At 47.4% G+C, this 24468-nt stretch overlaps 1 protein-coding gene across 1 annotated transcript in view; it reads right to left on the minus strand.

Moving 5' to 3' along the window:
* Positions 1–1746, minus strand: part of STX7 (syntaxin 7) — a 43728-nt gene extending 41982 nt beyond the window's left edge. The window contains exon 1 of the mRNA XM_030556328.1: positions 1648–1746. The gene's annotated coding sequence lies outside the window, so the exon portion shown is untranslated. The remainder of the gene's footprint in view (positions 1–1647) is intronic.
* Between the last annotated feature and the right edge of the window lie 22722 nt (positions 1747–24468).

Raw genomic sequence — 24468 nt, forward strand, 5'->3', positions numbered from 1 at the left:
ACATGATCCAATGGAAGTTAAAGCCAGACAAATTCAAACGGGAAAAAAGGCATAAATTTTTAACAGTGAGAGAATTACCACTGGAACCTGGGTGGATTTTCCATCACTGACAATTTTAAAGTCAAGATTGGATGTTTTTCTAATTAAAAAAAAAAGAAAGATATGTTCTAGGAATTAGTCAGGGGAAATTCTATGGCCTGTGGTTTATCTCTAGATGATCACAATTGTCTGCTTCTGGCACTGGAATCTATTAATGTATTGAGACCCACATCTCTCTGTAGGACATGTAACATATCAAAAATTGTCCTATTAGCTATGTGACAGCAGGCCAAGCAGATTTTGAGTACGTTAGCTTATTTACACAAAAATATACGCTTCACAGCACAAATCTTGAATGTGATAATGAACACACCATGAAAGATTCACTTCCTTAGGCTTTCACACTCTGCACTTTCTGTGTGCAGAAAGTGCAGCAAATTCCCAAGAACACTACAACTCTTGCTTTCAGAGGGTGAAGGTGAAGCATGGGGAAAAGGACTTATCTACACTTATTTTGAAGCACATTGGGGTGTAAACCCACACTATGCTAGCCTGCAGTGCAACACAGACCCTGCAGCTGCATACTAAAAACTCAGTTGTGTGCTTTGCTCTATCCCACTTTGAAATGGAAGCAGATTAAAGTACACAAAGAATCTTTAGTGCACGGTAGTAGTTTCCACATAGACAGCTGGTGCACAGTAGGCTACTGTAAGACAGCTTTCTGAAAACTGTTTGTGTAGACAACCCCTAAAAAGGGATACATACAAGGATGTCTGTCAACATAGCAAAGAGTCTTGTGGCACCTTATAGACTAACAGAAGTATAGAAGCACTTAGTCGGATGCATGTTATTTAAACCTATAGCAGGAAGTCAGACAGCGGGAGAGCTGGGCAAGATTTAGGCAGAAGCACCAGGAACAAGCAGAGAAATAGCAGCTTTGGGGTAGCACTGATTTCATGATTCTAATGAAGCTCCTCGCGCAGTCAGAAGAAAGGAATGCCGCAATTCTTTACCATCGCAACCCTGCAGGGCTGCTACGGAAGACAGAAGGGGCCAAGGGTCTCTGGCTTGGCACGTGTGAAGCCTGTCTCTCTGGAAGTATGAGGCAGGTCTGCACTTTACAAGCACTGCCTGCACCCGAACGCGTCTCTCGCCAAACACACTGGGCGTGCACTGCATGTTCCAGCCATGGGCCACTCCTGGCTCGGGGAAAGCGGTCCAAAAGGAGGAAGGCTGGCGTGTTGTCCCCCTCCACGCTCCCTGGAGCCGCCAGCACCACCGGTGAGCGAGGGCTGCCCTCTCTCCAGCCGGCTGCGGGGAGATGCAGAGCGCACGGAACTGCAGCAACTCAGCTGAGGGCCCCGGGAATGCGGAACTATCCCCTTCCCGCGGGCACCGCCGCCGCAGCGTCAGCGCGGCCCTTCCCTCTCCCGCGGGCAGTCCTGGGGGCTCGGGGCACCCCCTGCCGTCCCCGCCTCGCGGGCAGGGCAGGGCGGGCGGCCCCGGTTGCCCCCTTGCCGCGGAGCAGCTGCTGCTCGGGAACAGGGCGGCGCCCACCCGGGAAAAGCGAATCCCGCTGCGCCCCAGGCTCCTCGAAGCGCCTCTTACCCGGCCCCAGCGGCTCTGTCACCCAGCACACCTGGGCTCCGGACCCCGCACTGCCGCCGCTCAGCTGGCCGCTGCCGCTGCACAAGCCCCCGGGAAAAGAGGCGGAACTGAGCACGCCGGCCCCACCCCCTCTCCTTGGTCCTATAGCGACGAGTGATCGCGAAAGCAGCAGCTTCTCGCCCCCTACCGGGCTGAGATGTGGGCGCTGCTGCCTGTGGCTGCTGGGGCGTGTAGCCGACGTGGGGCGGCTCCATAATGGGGAAGCAGGTACCTCCCCACAGGTAGGGCGGCCGGGTTGCCTAACTTTTGGTGGTGCCCAGAACGGGTCCGAGTCCTGCCCTCACCCCACACGGCCGCCTAAGGCTCGGGGGAGGGGAGTTTGACTGTGGGACAGGTGCAGGCTCTGGCAGGGAGTTTTGGTGCTGGGTGCAGGCTCAGGGTTGGGGTGCGGGAGGGGGTCTGGGTGCTGGGTGTGGGCTCTGGGAGGGGGTCTGGGTGCTGGGTGTAGGCTCTGGGCTGGGACAGAGGGTTGGGGTGCAGGAGGGGGTGTGGGACTGAGGAGTTTGGGGTGCAGCAGGCAGGCTGCCCCACGGCTGGGGTGGGAGGCCGGAGAGGAGGACTCCCCCCAGCCCTCTACCTGCTGACAGTAGTGAGCTCAGGGGGAGGGGCCCCCTCCCTGCCCCCCCCAGCACAACACTCAGTCAAGCCCCCCCCCAGCTGCTGCTCAGGAGGTCCAGCCAAAATAAGCCCCCACCTGCTGCCCAATCGTCCAAACTGCACTTCGTATTGCTGTGTCTCTGCCAGGCAGGGTAGGCAAGGATGCTCGGGGGAGGGGGCACGCAGGGGCGGCAGGTGTGGCTGGGGGCGTGACCCGGCCCCGAACATTGGTGGAGCCGGGCCCCCCGGGCCCTGAATTTGCTGGAGCACAGGCACCACGGGCCCACACAACTCGCTGCTCCTGCCCACAGACAGTAATCATCATAAGGGATCCTGAGAGGATTAGAGCCTCATGGCTTGGGATCTCTTATCCCTTTAACTACCCAGCCAGCTCTCTCTCAGCAGGGATGCTGCAGCTAAGAGTAGAGCACAGCCCTATAGTATGGCCTGGGGCTCATCTTCTGCAGCAAAGTTCCTGGCTGTGGAGTTGGGCTGATTATCATCCCCCTTGGGCTAATTTGTCCCAGTGCAAAGGAACCTGAGGTAAAAGGTGATGTGAAACGAGACTGCCCCAGCAGGATGGCACAGCGAGGCACAATGCCACAGTATAAGTAGCTGCCACATGCACCACACTCTTTCTGGGCTCTTTTCCACTTGGGTAGATCAGGATGACTATGAGCCGCCAATGTGATATGGCCGTTAAAAAAGCGAATGCGGTTTTAGGATGCATCAGGCGAGGTATTTCCAGCAAAGATAAGGAGGTGTTAGTACCGTTATATATGACACTGGTGAAACCTCATCTGGAATACTGTGTGCCGTTCTGGTCTCCCATGTTTAAGAAGGATGAATTCAAACTGGAACAGGTTCAGAGACAGGCTACTAGGATGATCCGAGGAATGGAAAACCTGCCTTATGAAAGGAGACTCAAAGAGCTTGGCTTGTTTAGCCTAGCCAAAAGAAGGCTGAGGGGGGACATGCTTGCTCTTTATAAATATATCAGAGGGATTAATATTAGGGAGGGAGAGGAATTAGAATTTAAGCTTAGTACCAATGTAGGCACAAGAACAAATGGGTATAAACTGGACACTAGGAAGTTTAGACTTGAAATTAGATGAAGGTTTCTATCCATTAGAGGACTGAAGTTCTGGAACAGCCTTCCAAGGGGAGTAGTGGGGGCAAAAGATATATCTGGCTTTAATACTAAGCTTGATAAGTTTATGGAAGGGATGGTATGATGGGATAGCTTAATTTTGGCTATTGATCTTTGATTATCAGCAGATAAGTATGCCCAGTGATCTGTGGTGGGAAGTTAGATGGGGTGGGATCTGAGTTACTACACAGAATTCTTTCCTGAGTGCTGGCTGGTGAGTCTTGCCCACATGCTCAGGGTTTAGCTGATCGCCATATTTGGAGTCGGGAAGGAATTTTCCTCCGAGGCAGATTGGCAGAGGCCCTGGAGGTTTTTTGCCTTCCTCTGCAGCGTGGGTTATGGATCACTTGCTGGTGGATTCTCTGCAGCTTGAGGTCCTCAAACCACAATTTGAAGACTTCAATAACTCAGACATAGGTTAGGGTTTGTTATAGAAGTGGATGGGTAGGGTTCTGTGGCCTGCTTTGTGCAGGAGGTCGGACTAGATGATCATATTGGTCCCTTCTGACCATAAAGTCTATGAGTCTATGAAGCCCAGGTCTCAACACCAGCCCCACTTGTTACTGCACACCCGCTAGCGTGGCTGATGGCACCATAAATAAGGCTACGTTTTAGTCATGGGTATTTGTAGTAAAAGTCACGGACAGGTCGTGGGCAGTAAACAAAAATTCACGGACCATGATCTGTCCATGACTTTTACTAAAAATAGATGTGACTAAAACTTGGGCGGGGGCACTACGAGTGCTGGGGAAGTGGCCCAGGGCACCCTGCTGGTGGGAGGGCGGAGGCAGGCAGCGTGGCCTGGGACCCTTGCTGTTGCTGGTAGGAAGGGCTGGCAGGGCTCCCTACCCAGCTCTATGGCTTGCAGCTCCTAGGTGGCGGAGGGGTCAGAAGGACTCCATGCGCTGCTTCTTGTCATGAGCGCCAGCTGCCGGGAACCACAGCCAATGGGAACTGCAGGGAGGAGCATGTAGGCGCTAGCAGTGTGTGGCGCAGAGCCCCCTCTGGCCCTTCTCCGTCTAGGAGTGGCAGGGCAGTGGGGAACCAGGGATCCCCTCCACCTTGAGATAAGCGCCCTTCCCCTAACTCCCTAGCCCACCACACACACACACAAACTGCTGCTGCTGGCCCAGCACCAGCTGCAGAAGTCAGGGAGGTCACGGAAAGTCATGGAATCCATTACTTCTGTGACAGAACTCATAGCCTTAACCATAAACACATTAGCTTTCTGCCTGTTGCCCACCCACATGTGGCAACCATGACCCCTAGGGTTTACCTCTGAATCTGTTACAAAATCTTGATTTCTTCGGTCATTACAGTTTGAATAAATAATTAATAGAATCTGAGGATTTGGGGAAAAAAAATCAGTGGTGCAAAACTCCAAGTCAGTTAACAATTAAGTCTTGAAAATAAACAGCAATATTTTCCATGAAAATACATGAAAACAAATTTGTAATCTTTCCTTGGTTATTTTAAAAATATAATGCCAGGAATGTTAGAGCTGGTAAAGATGCATTGGCAGAACTGCGGGAAACTAAAAGGTTTCATCTTGTATGTTCTTTAAATCTGTGCTAAAGGGTTAAAAGTTTCAAGGAGCCCTTTTGTTGTTTTATTTAATCCTGTGCTTGCACCTTCTGAGTTTCACACTGAGTTTAGAATTTGAATGAATAAATAGAAATTCTCAGAGTTGAACTTGGCTTGTACCACAGTGTTTAACACCTCCCACACCCAACCTACACACTTTCTAGAGAACTTCCCTAATACAATATGGGGAAGGAAATGATTCTTTCTGAAACTCCATCAAGGTTTATGAAAAACTTATCCTCGGTTCTCATAAAAGTTTTGCAAACTTTAGTGAAGGTTTTAGTGAACATACTTTGACTTTCAGATTATTAACAAAAGATCTTGGGATTTGACTACAAAGATACAGCTAACACGAACAGATTTTCAAATTGAAATATTGGGCCACTTCCCTTTGGAGAGGAGATAGCAAAGAAAAGTTTTGGTAGGAGACATATAGAATCATAGGACTGGAAGGGACCTTGAGAGGTCTTCTAGTCCAGTCCCCTGCACTCAAGGTAGGGCTACGTATTTCCTGATAGGTGTTTGTCTAACCTGTTCTTAAAAACCTCCCATGACAGAGATTCCACAATCTCCCTAAGCAATTTATTCCAGTGTTTAGAAGGGTTTTCATAGGTAGGGTGAAGGGAACAGTGTCTTCATCCCAGCATGCAGCATCAGAATTTGGGCCCCATTGTGCTGGGTACTGTACATATATAAAATAGAAGACCCTCTTTGCCCCCAAATAGTTTACAGTCTACTAAAAACACATAGATTCTGTTCCAGATGGCTTTCAGACACTGACCAAATACACCCAGTTAGAGAAAATTGTTTGATAAGTGTTTGAGGCTGCAGAGGTTCAAGAGATTATTTTCAGGGTCTTGATGTCATGCCTGTGACAGACCACAATTCAGTGGTGACAAATGCATGATAATGCATACTGGAAGTAGTAACTGGAACTAATTATGCACATTACCGGGTTCTAAGTTAATTGTATTCAGTCAGGAAAAAGACCAGGGTATACAAGTAGACAATGTAATGGAAACCTTTGCTCAATCAAAAAGCAAACATAATGTTAGAATACATAAGGAACAGGATTAAAAATAATACTGAAAAAGTGATAATGCCTTTACATAAATCAATTTGAATGCCCTTGCCTGGAATTCTGTGTTCAGTTCTGCTACCTCATCTCCAAAAGGATATAGCAAAAATACAAGGGGATTGGAGACAAGAGATACATTATTAGAGGTCTGTGACGGGGCGCACTTGCCCTGCACCGGATCGGAAAGGGTTAAAGCCACATTGTGGGCTAAGGAAGCCATGCCCCTTTCTCCCTATGGGCATGCTCCAGCTGTACCAGTATAAAAGAAAGCAGCCCAGCTCAGTCAGGAGGAGATGCTGGTGGGGGAAGGTTATGTGTTGGGAGTGCTTGCTGAGACTGGTGTCCAGCCTGTGCCAGAAGGGAGTGGAGATGTGGACCACAGCCTTGGACCCCAGCTGCACATGGAGCCTCAGGGAGTGGCTGGTGCTGGGAAACTAAGAGATCTCAAAGCCTCCTGGACTACAATGCCTGAGACTACGGTAGGAAGTGACCCGGGGCAGTGTTGGAGTGGTATGTCCTGCTGCGGTAAGCTCAGTGTGTTTCAGTAGGACAACCTGCTGAGCAGGTAGTTGATTGTTCGACCAGTACTAGGACCCTGGGTCAGGGCACGGTCAAGTTGGGTGGGCCTGAGCCCCCGTACCTGGGCTGCCAGTGGCCCCCATGAACTCTGGCCATTGGGTCACACTGCCCTGATATTAGGGGGCATGTTTCATGGACTCTGGTCACTAGGTTGTACTACTCTGAATGAGCAGAGGGTTTGTGTAGACTCTGGCCATTGGGCCACTCTACCCCACAGCTAAGCCCAGATGTGTGGACTTGAGTTGGGGGAAATAGGCTCATGCACCTGACCCTATTCCCCGAGGAAGGCGGGTGCACTTGTCCCGCACTGGAAGGGGCCCACCTTAATTGTGTCACAAGTACCAAAAGATGGACAAGATTGAGACTGTAGTTTAGAGAAGACCCCCCCCCCAAGTCTGACCTGTACCTCATGGTGGTGGAGGAAGTGTAACATCTGAAGTAAGGGGTTGCTCATTGGAGCTATGCCATCAGTGATGAAGGCTTGTCCAAAATTATTATCTTGGGTATTATACAAAGGTGGACAGATCCAACATGAACTCTGAAAAAGATTGCTAAACACAGGTGGTGAGATTCAGGGCACCTAGCTACCTGAGGTGAAGGAAGTTGCTGAGAGAGACCAATGGCTCAGGTTGCACAGCATGAAGCCAGTACTGGTAGACCAGGAAAATGGTCACATTACTGTGCCTCTGTCTCATCCCAGTAGGACAAGGTATTTCCTGGGATAATGGTTTGCCCTTGTTTGTTGACCATGAATAACCCAGCACCAGGGTTATAAGCCCAGCACCTTATTTTCAGCTGTAGATGCCTTGTTGGTGCCATCTCCCTTCAGTGCAAGTATGAGGGGTTTGTGCCAAAGCCCTCTCTCACCCTGGAATGCGTGTCCTCTGATGTTGGCAGGCATGTCTGTAGTACATTGTGACAATAAAAAATGGAGATATACCTATCTCATAGAACTGGAGGGGAGCCTGAAAGACCATTGAGTCCAGCCTCCTGCCTTCACTAGCAGGACCAAGTACTGATTTTGCCCCATATCCCTAAGTGCCCCCCTCAAGGATTAAACTCACAACCCTGGGTTTAGTAGGCCAATGCTCAAACTGCTGGACTATCCTTGCCCCCTACAATGCCTTCAATTGTATCTAGGATCTCTGACAGTCACCAAAATTGCAACTTTGAGCATTGGAACTCTTCACAGGCATGATCATCAGATCGCTGTCTAACGCGAAATGGATCAGCTTGGTATATCAGTCGCTGGACTAACAGAAGCAAGGCTGATAGATTACAGATGTCACGAGGTGGAAGATTACTTCTGTATTCTGGCAGTCACAATCATTATATGGGGTAGCACTACGACGCGAGACAAAGGCCAAGTCCACGCTGACAACTTGGACACCCGTGTCTCCTCATTACTTATTGCGTGTCTTAAACATCTGCAACGGTTATGTCACTTTCATACTAGTCTATGCGCCAACAGAGGAATCTGACTCAGTTAAAGATCATTCTATGATTACATACTAGATGTTCCAATTACAGTCCCTCCGTATGATAATCTCTTGATCCTGGGTGACCTAAATGCAGTTACTGGCTTTCTGTGAACTGGATTTGAACAGGTCACTGATCATTGTGGTTCAGGCACACCCAGTGATAACTCTCACCCTTGCTTACATTCTGTGCCCCCCAGAATCTTTCCTTTCTTGGGTCATGGTTCAAGCAGTGATGCCTACACCAGATGTCATGGATCTCTCGTGATGGCATCACTCAGAAGGAGTTGGACCGCATCATTACAGGAGGCAAAGAGATGCCTATTGTGTGTTGAGTATATCCTGGTGTGGAATGTGTGACGAAAACAGATCACCACCTAGTGGTCGCCTACATGGTGTTAATGCTCCAGCGAGCAGGTAAGCCCTCTGCAGGGCCGGTGCAACCATTAGGCAAACTAGGCGGCTGCCTAGGGTGCCAACATTTGAGGGTGCCAAAAAGCAGTGCCCAGAATGTCTGGGATCCTCACCCTGTGCTGCGGCTTTGATCAGCTCTGGCCGGCTGGACAGGAAGTGATGTTATTCCTCCTCTGGCCGCTGGGGGTGCCGCGCTGCTCCTTGCTGCTCTGGCCCTTCTCCAGGGCCTCCGCCCCTGCTCAGCCCCGCCCTCACTCCCCTGAGCTCTGCAGCTGGGCTGGGCCTGCACTCACTGGCGGGGGGAAGTGCAGAGACCCATCCCCAGCTGCGCCTCCGGTGAGTGCTGGGGGGTGGTTTCCCCCTGCCCTCAAAGCCAGCCCCCATGCTCCCATGCCCCCACCCAAGGACCCACCTCCCATGGAGGGTGGGTGGCATCACGCCCCCCATGGGGGGGACTGCATAGGCCCCAGAATATCTAGGGACGGCCCTGGTACCCTCCATCCTGCCTCCAGCCAGCCCCTGCTGCACCCCCTGCCCTGCCTCCAGCCAGCCCCGCACCCCCCGTCTCCAGCCAGCCCCAGACGCACCCCCCTGCCCTGCCTGCAGCCAGCCCCCCACCCTCTGTCTCCAGCCAACCCCACACCCTGTGCCCTACCCGCAGCCAACCCCACACCCTGTCTTCAGCCAACCCCTGTCACACCCCTCTGCCCTGCCCACAGCCAACCCATCTCCAGCCAACCCCTGCTGCACCCCCTGCCCTGCCCGCAGCCAGCCCCGCACCTCCTGTCTCCAGCCAGCACCTGCTGCATCCTCTGCCCTGCCCGCAGCCAGCCCTGCACCTCTTGCCTTGCCTCCAATCCCACACCCCCTGTCTCCAGCCAACCCCTGCTGACCCCCCTGCCCTGCCTCCAGCCCCGCACCCCTCTGCCTTGCCTGCAGCCCCACACCTCCTGTCTGCAGCTAGCCTTGCAACCCCCTTGTCTCCAGCCAACTCCTGCTGCACCCCCCTGCCAAAGCAGCTAGCTCCAAACCCTGTCAGGTTATTCCATTTATTTTCATTAAATATGTAGACTAACTAATGAAATTAATAAGTTTTCAAGTCGAACGTGTATAATTCTAATGAACAATGCCATATATGCAGTATTCATTTTTGAAAGTTTATAATCGATGCTCTGGGGGGAGGGGTTGGGGTGGGGTGGCGCAAGGTGGAAGTTACGCCTAGGGCGCCAAGTATCCTTGCACTGGCCCTGGCCCTCTGCAATAATGAAGTGTGCCAGGTTTAGCCAACAGGTTTTGTACTGATGTTAGCAACAGATTCTCGGCTCTAACTAGTCTGCCAGACGACGTGGAGGTTGCCTGGTCCCTGCTCTGAACAACGAATCCGTCTAATCAGTTTCCAGCTTTTGGTACCTGGGTTCTATATTTGCCTGCTCCTCCAATTCTCACACGGAGTTTCTCCATCAGATTGGCATCACAGCATCTGCCAAGGGCTGTTTACAACAGATATGGAATCGGCATCATCTTAGTATGACAATCAAGTTCAGGGTTTATTTGAGTTGTATCCTTCCCATACTGTTGTACGGCTATGAAAAATGGACACTATGCTACTCAGACTGGACAAAGCTGGGGGCTTTCCACACAAAACGTCAATGTCAGATATTGGGCATAAAGAGGAATTACTTCATCTGTAATGCAGATATTTATGGTCACTTGGGTCTACAGACTACTGGGGCCATTGTCCACAGGCAGCGCCTTATGCTTTTCGGACATGTCACAAGGGTGCCACAAGATGTTCCAGCGAAAGCCATTCTCCGAGTGGCTTGTAACATCCAAGATAAAATTCCACCAACTGAGGGGTGGAGGTGGCCCAGAGACAGACTCCCTATTACATGGGTTCATCAAGTCTGTTCCGACTCTCAGGCCATCAAGACTTTGCTATTGCGCAGGAATGGACCAAATGGCGAATGATCGCTACAGCCAACTGTCTAGCTAAGCACTGAAGAAGTTGTTTAGAGAAGAGACACACAAGAGGGGTCATGACAGAGGTATACAAATAATGAACAGTATTTCCTGCATTTCTATTTATCCTTCTTTCTCATAAGAACAAAGAGACTTTCAGAAGAATTGAAAGGCAGATAATTTAAAACTGAAAAATATTTTTTTTACACAAATATAACCAACGGTGAAACTTACTGCCATAAGGATATCATTAGTAGGATTCACAAAAGAATGAGATTTCTATGGATAATGTGAATATCCTCATTTTAAATTAAATTTTTAAAATGGAAGTTTATAAACTCTTGTGCTTTAAGGCATAAGACAACCACTAACTGACAGGTGTTAGGAAGTGTTATGGACCAGGTGGGGCAGCCAGGCGAGTAGTCGGAGCATGGTTCTCAAGGCTAGTGCTCCAACGTGGAGTCAGAGGCCAGGAAGAGCACTGAGGGTCAGTGCTGGAATCAGAGCCAAAGGTCAGAGACGGAGTTGGGAACCAAGAGTCAGAGCTTGCGTTCAGAGCCCGAGACAGGAATTATGCTGTGGAGTGGACTAAACAAGGAGGAATGAGGCTGGGAGCAAAGTCTGAGCAGGACTGAAGCAAGGCAAGCACAGGAGCAATCACAGCTGCAGGTTGTAACTCGGAGCTGGCACTAGGTTGGTTCTGCTGTTGGGCTTTAAAGGAGTCCTGGTGCATAGGACTGTCAATTAATTGCAGTTAATTCATGTGATTAACTCAAAAATTACTGCAATTAAAAAATTAATCACAATTAATCACAGTTTTAATCGCATTGTTAAACAACAGAATACCAATTGAAATCTATTAAATATTTTTGGATGTTTTTCTACGTTTTCAAATACATTGATTTCAATTACAACACAGAATACAAGTGTACACTGCTCACTTTATATTATTAATTTGATTACAAATATTGCACTGTAAAAATGATAAGCAAAAGAGTATTTTTCAGTTCCTTCATAGTAGTACTATAGTGCAATCTCTTTATCATGAAAGTTGAACTTACAAAATGTAGAATTATATAAAAGAAAAACTGCATTCAAAAATAAAACAAAGTGAGCACTCTACACTTTGTATTCTGTGTTGTAATTGAAATCAATGTATTTGAAAATGTACAAAACATCCAAAACTATTTAAATAAATGGTATTCTATTATTATTTAACCATGTGATTAATCGCACAATTAATCAGTTTTTTTTAATCCCACAATTAATTGCAATTTTTTAATAGCTTGACAGCCCTACTAGTGGTGCCTGTCAGCCAATCAGGGGATCTGGTCAATCAGAGTGTTCAGCTGTAGGTCAACTAGCAGGGTCCAGGCTCATCTGCAGGCCCTGATTCCTGACAGTACCATCCCCACTTTGAGGACACCTCCTAGGAATCTAGGGGTCTGGCTTCTCTGGATATGTTAGATGAAGTCCATAGCAGGTCCAAGACCTGGATGTTTCTCCACCAGCTCCCAGCTGCCTCTGAACCATAGTTCTCCCAGTTCACCAGGAGTTTCCCCCTAACTTGCTGGGAGTTAAGAATTCATTGGATCAAATGTTCTTCTAGCCCTTGAACAATCATGGGCAGTGGCAGTAGCCACTGACTGGGATGAGGATGGTCTAGTTTTGGGTCAGAGTAGGCAGCAGGCCTCATGGTTGGAGTGGGTGACAGGCCTCCTGGTCAAGGTCAGGGACATTATCAGTAGTCAGGAGCCAAAGGTCAAACTGAAAGGCAGAAACTGGATATCAGAGCCGAGGGTCGAGCCAAAGTCCGTAGTCAGGAGCTCAAATTGAAGGGCAGGAACTGGAGAGTGCAGGGTATCAGGCCAGAAGGGGTTCAAGACGGGGCAGGACTGAGGCTCAGGCAAGGTTGGGTAGAAAGCAGCAGCAAGAACAAGGTAACACAGGAGTAGGCACAGTGGGGCCAGGGTCAGGAGGTATGCATGTTGAGAAGCCAGCAACTGCTGCTGCTGGTTTAAGAGCTAGCCTACTGGCCTCTGCAGCCAATCAGGTGGCATGGTTAATCAGGCAGCCTGCTGCAGGCCAATGGTACTGATGAGGCTGCCTGGAGACCAGCTCTGCTGCAGGCTCTGATTCCTGAAAGGCAGTGTGTTGGAGCAGTTCAGGAAGAGGTTCTCAGGGTAAGGCTTTAGAAGGGAGATATGAATTATGGGATGGCTCTTTAGGGGCTCAGATAGCTGCAGCTTGAATGTTATTGGGTTGACCTGTTCCAAGATCTTGAATGGGCCCAGGTACTGGTGGTCGAGGTAGGCTGATGGGCAGGTTGATTTTAAGATTCTCTATGGATAACCAAACTCTGTCCTCTATGACAACGTTGAGTGCAGTCTGGTGGCTCTGGTCAGCATAGTGATTGTAAGTTTCTTTAGCAGATCTCAAATGTTCTTTGAGTTCTTAGCAGCAAAGAGTCGTGTGGCATCTTATAGAGTAACAGACATTTTGGAACATGAGCTTTCATGGGGGAATACCCACTTCATCGGATGCATGTAGTGGAAATTCCACTACATGCATCCGACGAATTAGGTATTCACCCACGAAAGCTCATGCTCCAAAATGTCTGTTAGTCTATAAGATGCCACACGACTCTTTGTTGCTTTTACAGATCCAGACTAACACGGCTACCCCTCTGATATTTGAGTTCTTAGTGAACTTTGCACAGATGGGCAGTCAAGTCTGCAGTGGCAGGTTTCAGAAAACTCATGGGTATGTCTGGATGAAAACAAGGATGAAAGCAAAGAGTGGGCTTTGTTGGGTGGAGGCATGGGTTGTATTAATATAGGCAAATTCCATATAGTGAAGCAGGGTAAAGCAGTAATCCTGCTGCTAATTAGAAAAACAGCAAAGATACTGTTCCAAAATCTGGTTGACTCATTCTACTCATTGGTTTCAGGGTAATACACAAACAAGCTGAGGGATTCTATGCCAAGAAGTTTGAGAAACTCACCAAAAATGGGAGATTAATTGGGATTCCAGGTCTGATGTGATGATGGTTAGTAACCTGTGGTAACAGATGTTTTCTAGGAAGAGACATGCCCTTTCTGGGATGGTAGCTGTTCTGGGTGCAGCATGGAACAAAATGCACCATCTTTGTTAGGAGAGCAACATGGCTAGGATCACTGTAAGCCCATGAGAGCAAGGCAGCTCCACAATAAGTCTATAAATATGGTAGATCAGCGCTGGGATGGAATGGGCAAAGGCTGGAAGGAGCTGAGTGACTTTGAGCACAGGCGCTTGATTCAAGAACAGAGTCTGCAGGACTTTATATTCTCCTTGATGTAAGCACATAGACCCGGCCACCAGAAATTCCTCAGGCCAATCCAAGACTTGGATCCTGGTTTTAAGTGACCAGCAAGCAGCATGTCATGACATAGCCTAGACTTCAGGTCTATAAATTATCCCTTTGGGACATGTGATCCCTGTAATAGAGGACATCATCCTGCAGTCAGGCTGGGCATCTACATCATCCAGGGCCTGGGTTGTAAACAGATTGTTGGGCAGCAGAGAATGAATGGAGGATATCAGGCTACTGTCTACTGACCTGTTGACAAAATTGGATGCCTTAAGAACTCTGGAAGGGAGTTTTCTGCCAGGTTTGAAATACTTCTCTTTGTGTGACATAGTGTCCACCTTTCCGTTTCTGGCCCCAAAGTTACCAAGAAGTCAAATCGGGCAAAGAAGAGGGACCAGTAGATCTGGTGTTGACTGAGGTGTCTGTCTTTTCTGAAGTACTCAATGTTTTTGTGACCTGTAAGGACCTAGACTGGGAACTGGGCTCTCTGCAGGAGATGACACCATTCCTCAGAGGCCACCTTGATACCCAACAGCTTCTTGTTCCAGATATCATAATTTCTTTCTGATGGGGTTTGCTTTCAGGAGTAAAAGACACAGGGAGGAAGTTGGCTACAAGGGCCAGCTTGTTGGGATAACACTGACTATGGCAAAGTCTGATGTGTTGGCTTCCACTGTAAATGGTTTAGTGGGGTCTGGAGGGATAAGGATGGGTACTGTGGTAAGTAAACACTTTTTTTTTTTTTTTTTTTTTAGCTAATTGAAGGCAGACTGAGTTTCCAAGGACCAGATGAACCGGGATCCTTCTTGCAGAAGCTCTGTCATCAGGTCTAGAAAACCCTTTGATAAACTGCCAGTAAGAGTTGGCAAAATGCAGGAATTGCTGTCTGTCTCATTTGTCCTTCCAAGTGGCTCAGTCAGATATGGCTGTCACCTTGCATGGGTCTATGGTTAGTCCCTTGGGGGGAGACAATATACCCAAGGAATTCAACTGTCTCCTAGTCAAATTCGCACGTCTCAGGCTTTGTATACAGATAATTTTTGGCAGAGTCTTTTTAAGACACAGCGTACTTGTTGGTCGTGAAGAACTGGATCATTGGGAAAAAAATGAAGATATCCTTGGGGTAAAAAACGCAAATCGGTGAAGCATGTCCCTAAAGATGTCACAAATGAGCTGTTGGAAAGTCACTGGAATATTACAAAGGCCAAATGGCATATCGAATTAGTCAGTGTCTGTACTATGCCCGAGAGGCGGTCTTCTATTTGTTTCCTTCTCAAATCCAAACCAGGAATAAGCGCCACAAAGGTCCAATTAAGTGAAGACCTTTGCAGAGTGGAGTCCTTTAAAGAGCTCATTGACAAAGGGTAATGGTAGTAATGCTTTTTAATGCCTGTTGTTCCACACAAAGCCACAGGGAGCCATCCTTCTTACCCACAAAGAAAGTAGGAGCCTCTTGAAGGAATAGATTAACCCCTTTTCCAGGCTTTCTTGGAGATAACTCTAGAGAGTCTGTAGCTCAGGTTCTGAGAGAGAATAGGTACACCCGAAAAGGACCTCTGCTTCAAGCTGGAGGTCGAAGGGACAGCCATAACTATAGTGAGGTGGCACGATGTCAGCTTTCTTTTTGTTTAACATGTCAGCAAAATCTCAGTATTTGGTGGGTACTACTGAAGCTGTTAGGGAGGCCGCAGCAGTTGCCAAGGATCCTGGGAGACAGGCAGAGCTGTAGAGGATTTCTGGTATATGGATTTTGAGAGGCAAGTCTTCTGGCAATATGATGAACTAAAATGCAACATTCCAGACATGACAGTCTGCCAGAGGATACATGGGTCACAGGTAATGAGCCAGGGAATACGGAGGACAACTGGGAAATGGTGCATACAGATCAATCAGAACGGAAGGATTTCTCAGTTACACAGGACCTGGAAGTGTAGTGACTTCTAGGGGGGGGCAGTTTGTGTGACTGGGCCCAAAAAGATGTCTGTCAATTGATTATATCAAGTTGGGGGGAACTTTGTACTGGGTGGGGACATTATGTGCTTGAGCAACTTTCAAGGCCATAAAATTGCTTGAAGCACCAGAGTCCACTAGTGCTTCCAGGTTAACCTACAACATCATGGGGTGCTGTAGCTGCAGTGCGCGAAGGAAGTGTGTTTGGCCCAATCAGCCATAACCAAAGTTCTAGCAAAAAAATGTTGGTGTAGGGTATTAAAGTGAGGAGGCAAACGCCAACCCAGCCCAGATCCCTCTTTTGTGGCTGGGGCGTGGAGTTTCCCAACCAGGATGCAGATCATGTTCCAGTTCTTCACCGTAAAGGCATAGGCCCAACACTTGTTTTTCTCCACCTTGGAGAGGTGAGGCCAGGCTTGGTTGAGCTGCATAGGTTCAGGAAGCAGGAAGCGTGCAGATGGTTGGCGGACCAGAGACCACAAGACTAGCAGGGGTCGGGAAGTTGACCTTCTTTCTTGGTGGCTTTCTATCAAGCAGTTGTCAGTTTTAATGAACAGTTTAATTAGGGTATCCAGATTGGCTGTTGGCTCCATCCATGCCAGCTTGTCTTTCAACTCATCATCTAGGCCAAGCCAGTAGTGATAGTGCTGCATGGCCTCATTCCATTCCATGTCTGTTCTCAGGCTTTGAAATGCCATGGCATAATTAGCATCTGGCTGGCACCCGTCCTGCAACATCAGGAGTGCAGCCACTGCTGTATGCATGTGACTCGGGTCATCAAAAAGCAATGCTGTGGCTTGAACAAAATTCTCAAACTGGTCCAGGAGAGGGCTAGATTTCTCCAAGAGTGGACAGACCCAGGCCAAGGCCTCCCCCAGTCAGAGGGATGATAAGTCCCATGTGGGACTGGTTCATGGGGAATGACTATGGGTGCAACAGAAATAGGAGCCAGCACTAATTCAGCAACCCAAAGAATTTAGTGCAGCTGCTGGCATACTTGTCCAGTTGGGGAATTTTTGGTTCTTGACGGGCCTGAGCTGGAGCTGTGGGCAGCATAGCCTGTGTCTGTAGTGCCACATTCTGTGGCTGCAGGACAACAACCTGAGTCTGCAGGTCCTGCAAGATACCCACCTGTCCCTTCTCTTTTTCAAGGGATTAGTGTTCAAACTGTCACAAACTGGGTTATGGGTGATCAGGCCTAGTGATCCGAGCAGAGGGAGTCAGGCCTAGTAGTCAGAGTCAGAAGCCAGTGTCATGGCATAAATCCCCACTCTGAACCTTAGCATCCAAAAGATGGGGTACCAGCACGAATCCCCCTAAGCTTAATTACCAGCTTAGATCTTGTAGTGCTGCCACCAACCAGGACTTGCAGTGCCTGTTAAACTCTGGTCCCCCCAAAACCTTCTCAGAGGACCTCAAGACCCAGACCCCCTGGATCTTACACAAGGAAAGTAAACCCTTTCCCTCACCGTTGCCTCTCCCAGGCTTTCCCTCCCTGGGTTGCCCTGGAAGATTACTGTGATCAAACTCCTTGAATCTTAAAACAGAGAGGAATGCACCTTTCCCCCTCCTCTTTCCCGCTCCCCAGGAGGTAATACAGATTCAAGCTCCGTGAATCTAAAACAAAGGGATTCCACCTTTGCCCCCTCCCTTCTGTCTCCCACCAATTCCATGGCGAGTAGAGACTCAATTCCCTTGAGCCTCAACAAGGGGAAAAAATCAATCAGGTCTTAAAAAGCAAAACTTTTAATAGAAAGTAAAAAAGTTGTCTCTGTAATTTATATGGTAAATATTACAGGGTCTTTCAGCTTATAGACACTAGAGAGGAGTCTTCCCCCCAGCACAAATACACATTAAAATCATTCCAGCAAAATACACATTTGCAAATAAAGAAAACAATCAAAAAGACTAAACCGCCTTCTACTGTTACTATTTGAATAGAAAATTAGAGAGCCTGTAGGTATGTCTGGTTACCTCTCAGAACCCAGAGAGAACAACAGACAAAGAAAACACACAAAGACTTCCCTCTACCGAGATTTGAAAGTATCTTGTCTCCTGATTGGTCCTCTGGTCAGGTGTTCCAGGTTTACTGTTTGTAACCCTTTACAGGTAAAAGAGACATTAACCCTTAACTATCTGTTTATGACAGCCAGGAACAGCACCAAGTATCTGAGCTGGTGTCAGGAATCAGGAGTCAGAGCTGAAGGTCAGAGCCAGAATCAGGAACCAGGAGTCAGAGTCGGAGTAGGAACCAAATGGGAGCAGGGGTGGAGCAGGCTTGATCTTGGCAGGAACAAGGCAGAAGCAGGGCTGGTGCAATGTTGGGAAGAAGGCAGGCACAGGAATAATTGCAGCTGCGGGCATAATTGTTGAGCAGCTGCTAGCCTGGTGCTGCTGATATAAGAGCAGGCCCTTTTTAGACAGAGGGACTGGTTAATCAGGGTCTTCAGCTGTAGGTCAACTCAGTGGTTTCAGGGTCTTCTGCAAGCCCTGATTCCTGACAGGAAGAAGCTCATCCTGTGGACTGATTATTCCATAATTTACCATTGTGGCATTTCTTCACCTTCCTCTAAGCATCTGATACTGACCACTGTCAGAGATAGGACACTGGACTGGATACACCAGGAGTGGGCAAACATTTTGGCCTGAGGGCCACATCGGGGTTGCACAGCTGTAGGGAAGGCTGTGCCTCCCCAAACAGCCTGGCCCCTCCCACCTCCTGCCCCCTGACTGCCCCCCTCAGAACTCCCAACCCATCCAATCCCCCCTGCTCCTTGTCCCCTAACCACCCCCACCCAGGACCACTGCCCCCTATCCAACCCCACTGCTCTTTATCCCCTGACTGCCCTGATCTCTATCCTCCCCACCCAGGACTCCCACCCCCTATCCAACCACCCTCTGCTCCTCATCCCCTGACCATTCCCTCCCAGGACTCCCCACCCCTAACTGCCCCCCGGGACTCTCACTCCCAACCCTCCCTGTTCCCCATCCCCTGACCTCCGCCCCATCTAACCTCCCACTCCTCCCTCACTGTCCCCCAAGACCGTCTGCTCCCTTACCCAACCCCCTCACTCCCTGCCCCTTACCAGCAGCAGGAGCTTGCAGCCATGACAGCCAGAGCCAGCTGCATTCCCCATGCTGCCCAGTGGGAGCAGCGGGCCAGACCGCAGCCTGGCTGCGGAGGAGGGGGCACAGCAGGGGAGGGGCCAGAGACTAGGCTCCCCGACCGGTAGCTCGGGCTGGGCAGGACGGTCCTGTGGGTGTGGCATGCGGATCATAGTTTCCCCACATCTGGGATAGACTCTTGATCTACTCCAGTAAGGTCATTCCTGTGTTGTTTTCACTGTCCTTCCAAAGGCCCTTCCCAGGTGGGAATTCAGAGTACAGGAAGAAAGGAGCAGATGCTCATCCATAGATGGAGCCAGTTCCCAGGAAGAGAAGGGTGCCAGAATCAGGAAAGAGGTACCTTTACTGCTCTCCCCACAGGGACCTCCCAAAATGGGACAATTAGTACCAAAGAGAAGATGACCCCATTCTTCGACCTCTCAATGCCCTCTCCACTTCCTTCCCTGCTAAGTAGAAGACCAACATTTTCCTTTCTCTTTCGCCTAATGTATTTAAAGACCCTCTTCTTATTGTCTTATATGTCCCTTGCTACGTGTAACTCACTTTGTGCCAGAGTCTTTCTGATTTTGTCCCTACATGTTTATACTGTTCTTTCCTCCTTAGCAATTCATGTTTCTTCTCTTTGTAGGATTTCTTTTTGAATTTCAGGTCATTAAAGAGCTCCTAATGGTGCTAATGCCCAGGAGGAAAGGAAGAGAAGTACCAGCCCCCAGCTATCTTAGAGACCCTCACAAGCAAATCCAAACCCCAGAAGAAAGGGGGAGAAAATCCAATTCCTTTCCTGTCCCAATAATTGCCAATATAGATCTCAACTGCAAGCAGATAGAGGAGCCTGTCCACATGCCCTCCCAGAACCCTCCACAACAAGAGGGGGCCACACCTTAAGAGAACTCAGATTCTACACACACATGTTCTCTTTCCCAAAGGGTGAACAAATTATCTTAGTCTCCAGTTTTGGAATCTTTCTATACAGTTGGACTCTGTTCCCTAAGAAAGCAGGCAGACTATTCACCATTCCAGCCCTGCACTTCTCTTAGCCTACGTCCACACTACAGCTTTAAATCGATATTAGTAAAATCGATTTTATAAAACAGGTTTTATAAAATAGATTTTACGCATCCACACTAGGGCACATTACTTCGGTGGTGTGCGTCCATGGTCCCAGGGTACCATCGATTTCCGGAGCGGTGCACTCTGGGTAGCTCAGTAAAAGAATAGGACCAATAACTTCGATTTCCGTCCACACTAACCCTAAATCGATTTAGTAATATCGATTTTAGGGTTACTCCTTTCGTTTAGCTAGAGTACAGAAATCGATTTTAAGACCCCTTAAATCGATTTTAAGTGCCTTGTAGTGCGGACGGTTACAGCGTTAAATCGATTTAACACTGTTTAAATCGATTTAACGCTGTAGTGTGGACCTGGCCTTACTGTGGAGCTGTGACTGCAGAGCATGAGCCTGGAAACCCAGCAGGATGGGTCCTGGAGCGTGGTAGTTAGCAAAGCAGTTCAGACCTCCACCCTCTCCTGTCTCCAATATTTAATGAGAGTTGTTTCCACCCACTGTCTTAGCTTCCCAGTCAACCTAGGCTTCTAGGCAGTTTTACAATTTTATTATTGTTTCCTAATGGGGATATCAATAATCTTAATATTCTCATCATTGCCTTTTTCATTTTTAGAATAAAGTGTTCATTCAGAGTCTGAAATTAGAGTATATTGTCTCTTTTATCAAAAGATGAGAAAAACCCTTCCAAATATGTTGTTGTTATGTAAATACAGCAGAGTGACAGCTGTTACTTAACCTGTGAGCACTTCAAGGCAGAGACTGTTCTTTTTTGTTGTGTTTGTGCCTAGCACTGTGGAGCCTTGATCCCTGCCTGGAGCCCTTAGGTGCTACCACAATGTGATAATACTAAGAGGAAGTTAAAAAACTTAGAAGAAAACCTCAGACAAAGGAAGGAACATTAGCTGAAGTTCTGATATCAATACTCATTCCACAACACTCTTCCATTTGGTTGGCTGTTTCAGACACTGTGCCTACTCTTCAATTAATTTAAACAATGTAATAGTGTTTAGTCATAGTTATTAAAGCATGCCAGTGAGGAGTCATCTCAGAGGTGGAACAAAGTAGACTGGCAGGGCTTAGGTGAGGTCTTTATGCCAGCTATTTGGAATTCAAGAGAGCAGAGGTAGGTGCTTTTTGATATTTTTATACATTAAAAATAAAAATACTATCATACATTACATAAATTCTGTATGCAAGCTGATTATGGGTTTAATATTTCATTTTGTTTAGCCATGATTTTAATGCCGCTATTTATATTGTTTGTTTTTTCTTACAGTTGAAATATTCAGGATAATCCAGTATTATCCACTAGATGGCACAACAGTGATGTTATACTGCTCTCCTCTGCTAGCTGAAGATCTTGGGCTTCATTTTGATCTCACATTGGTTTTACACCAATATAACTGTACTGAAATCAGTACTGTCACTTCTGATTCACAGACTCAGCTGAGATCAGAACCCCTTCTCTCAAAGCAATATACTCCCAGTATTTTGTTTTGGATTTGTATTTTTGATCAAAAATGTCCTTTTCAGAGAAGATACTTAGGAACTTGAGGGACAATTTACTTTGATTCACAGCATATGGACAGCTCTGTCTACTTTTAATGTCTTCTCATAGTAGTGTGTAATGCCTGTGCTATAAAGCAGAGGTTCCCAAACTGTGGTTTCCAGGCTGTCGGTGGCCCAAGGAGATCTTCTGAGTGAGCACATGGTGCTGGCTTCTCCTCATCTTCAGCAGCTATTTTACGTTACAAGACTGATAAAAATACATGAAATATTTAACTGATAGTATTCTTCCTTGTAACCAATTGTTGTTGCCAGAACAATGTCAGAGGATGAGAGGAAAGGCAGGGCCGCCGAGACCGGCTTTGGGCCCTGGTGAAAAAAATTTTTCAGGCCCCCCAGCAAGGGCAGACCGGCTAAACAGTGTTGCCGAAGCCAGGGAAGCTGGGCCCCGGGCCCCCTTCCAGACTGCTGGGCCCAGGTAATTTTTACCGGCTTCCCCCTCTACCCCCCATCGGCCCCGAGGAGAGGTAGATCACAATACAAACCCAATCGCCCCAAGAAAGGGGAAAGATAAATGTTTCTAAGCAATATTATCTGTCAGACTGTCTCATCTATTTATTGCTAGAGCTTCCAGCCCTGTAGCATTTGGGTGCTGAGTTCAGGGTTAAATAACTGTCTGATTATGTACCATCTTCGCTGCTCCTCTTGAGGCAAAATCATGTTCATGTGCCTATATTAGGCAGAGGAAAACTAAGGGGAATAAGAGGAAAAACAAGGAGGTGGCTGATTTTCAGAGGTACTGGTCCCCAAAATTCTTTTTGAAGTGAATGGAAGGTGTGGGTACTCAGCATCTCTGAAATACAGACCCCAGGCCATTCTGTATTCCTTCTTATTGTGGGAAAGGCTTCAGGAAGAGGTGTGTCTTTCTCAGTGCCTGAAATAAGGAGGATTATTCCATACAGTGTACGGTGTTCAGAAAGTGAACTGGAAACAGAGTAATGTGCTGTTGAACTGATCAGACCCTGCTGCACAGCCTGGGCATGTAAAGTTTCATTGAACATTCTACATATAAAACTCTGAGCCTTTGTTAGAGGTCTCAGGATTGATCAGTCATAGCCCTCTTCTCCAAGGAGGGCTGCCATTGGCCCATGAATACTGAAGTATCATACAAGGGGGTGTGGCCCATCAACTTCCACTCCCCCTCCCACCAATTCTAAAATCTCTTGCTAGCCAGGAAGGTGGCTGCTCTTTCTGTAGTACATATGGTTCACAGCTGTTTGCCCACATTCGTAGTGAACGCTTTCTTTATAGAGCTTAAGTGATACAGAGGGCCTTGTGTACCAGCGTGAATTTTATCCTCTAATTACGCTTCTTTTATCTTAAGTTTTGAACAATAAAACTAATACATGTATGAAATGATAAACTGATGTTTCCAAGTCAGTTTTTATTTGTGTGGCTCATCAGAATGAATAACAGTAATTTATTATTATATATTTATTTATTTATTTGTATTAAAGTAGTGCCTAATGAAATCTCAGCCCCAGTGTGCTAGGGTCTGCACAAACATATGGTGGGAGCTGGTCGCTGGTCCCAAACTGTTCAGAAGCTAATTACATGTATTGCAAAAACACCTAAACAAATTTATACTCCATAGTGTTTTGCATATTATTTAGAGTGGGACTTAATCTTCAACAGGAGCAGAGTTAGGCCAGTGCTGGCTGTGTTCGAAAATCCCACAGTACCTTCTTAAGTCTATGCTCAAGTATCCTTCAATCTCCCTACCTTGCCCATCCTCTAGTTTGTCTCATCCATCTGTTATATCGTATCTATGAAAGCACAAGTTCTTTGGGCTGGCAGGAACTGTCACTTACTGTTTGACTGCATAGTGCCTACCACAATGCAGCGCCACTCTGTCTAAGGCTTCTAATTTTTCTTAATCATGCTACAAAATCACTACGACTTTATATTTCACTTTTACTTTATTTCATCTGGAAAAAAGGAAAAAACACACACAGTTTTAGAAGAGATGAAGAGTAGAAACGTGCCCCAAAGGTAACTGGCAGGCAAGGATTTAGATGTTGTACAAACACAGCATCTAGGCAGATTTTCAGTCTGGAATAAATTCAGTTTTGAACAATCATCAGTTATTTACATTTTAGGAGTTATTTGCACTGCATCTTAAACAAAGATAAAAGCTGGCATAAATCACAGAGCTCACAGAGAATTTATAATTAACAAAATTACCAGCCCACAAGCATCAGCAGGACTGTCAGATCAAGAAAATACATCTATTATGTTAAAAATGGTGGTCAAAACTAGAGAAAATCTCCCCTGGATACCAACAGAGCTTTACTTTTCTCTCCTTTCACTATTACCTGTATGTTTTTTGTGATCGTGACTGGATTTTGCTTGTTATACTTCCGCTAATTCAAGTCTATTGTTCAACTAGCACAAACATTTTGAAATAAAGGAATAGTCAGTGGATCCTGACATTGTGGCTGCATGGATATTTCCCTGAGCTCTGGGCTTCCCCAGTATTTATGTCTCAGAATGTACTATAGTTTTCAAATACTGGATCTTGCAAGATTTACCTGTGAAGTTGCAGAAGAGTGGTGTTCTGCACTTCTGTGAGCTACAGGGGTAGAAACCAGTGAAGAGGCTACAGGTGGCTGCTTCCAAAGGGGGCAGGATGAAGTGGTATACCTGCCTATCCTAGACAAAAGGCTGTGCCATGAGAGGGGGAATAGATATTATTTAATACACTGAATACTAAAAGTCAGTCGTCATCCTATTCCTATGCGTAGCCAAGTACGTTTTCTCACAGAGGCTGTAAGCCACTGATGAAGTTGGTTAAAGCCTTGAGTCAGTTGGACATTTATAAAATAATGTCTTATGCTCTCATTAATGATTTGGATATAAGCAGGC

This window comes from Gopherus evgoodei, chromosome 3 (assembly GCF_007399415.2).
Source record: "Gopherus evgoodei ecotype Sinaloan lineage chromosome 3, rGopEvg1_v1.p, whole genome shotgun sequence".
Lineage (NCBI taxonomy): Eukaryota > Metazoa > Chordata > Testudines > Testudinidae > Gopherus > Gopherus evgoodei.